The sequence below is a fragment of the Acromyrmex echinatior genome, chromosome 10, assembly GCF_024713525.1.
Source record: "Acromyrmex echinatior isolate Ae372 chromosome 10, ASM2471352v2, whole genome shotgun sequence".
Classification (NCBI taxonomy): Eukaryota; Metazoa; Arthropoda; class Insecta; order Hymenoptera; family Formicidae; genus Acromyrmex; species Acromyrmex echinatior.
This window is the reverse complement of record NC_141861.1, coordinates 8013139-8013916: the sequence shown is the minus strand read 5'-3', so window position 1 is coordinate 8013916 and position 778 is coordinate 8013139. Positions and strand designations below refer to the sequence as shown.

The following is a 778-nucleotide window of genomic DNA, read 5'->3' as shown; positions in this document are numbered from 1 at the left end:
TCTGTCGTATTTAATTCCCCTCTCGCTCCTAACTTCCCGGAAATTGTTCCGATATTTTTTATACATTTTTAAAGTTATATTACAAATTGTTATAGTAAATCTATTTATTGTTACAGTATACCATAGAATTAGCTAGGCTCAGTGTGTAATTAAATTTAGTAAAATATGAAGACATTTGTGATTTGGAAATAAGATTTCAGATAAAACAAACGTTTATATGAATTTTTTGTGTTATTTAGGCCCGAAATATATCATTTTATTTAGATATATTATTTAAATATTTTATGTTAAATATATAATATTTATTTTAAATATATTATTACGTTACGTAAAAATATTGCTATCTCACTTCATCACATGTTTCATTTTAATTTATAACGTTCTGCTTAATGATGAATCATTTCAATTTATAAATTTGTTTAGGATATTCGTTTGATCACAACTTTCTCGATTAATCATGATATAATCTTTCAATTGTAAAGAAATTAAATTTTTAAAGATACAAAGAATTTTGTACTAAAAGACTTAGTAAATCCAGCCAAATTTGCAGGACCATGACTGAGGTCTACATGTGGAGTCTTATCTTTCTCGCTTTTTCAAGTGATATTTGCAACGATACACGCATAGCGAAATGAAATAGTATGCAGACTAGGTCACACGCAGTGTAACAACGAACCTCAAATATTTGTTGAGCCCTTTACTTTCCCCTTTTAATGGCCCGAAAACCGCGAACGGACTATTCTTTCGTTCGAGCAAACAGGGGGCTTATCGAAATCTA

The 778-nt window shown here is 29.0% G+C and overlaps 1 protein-coding gene across 1 annotated transcript in view; it reads right to left on the bottom strand.

Annotated features, from left to right (window-relative positions):
* The window catches only part of LOC147908256 (uncharacterized), a 75920-nt gene that overhangs the window by 5231 nt on the left and 69911 nt on the right, over nucleotides 1–778 (bottom strand). The gene's annotated exons all lie outside the window — the stretch shown is intronic.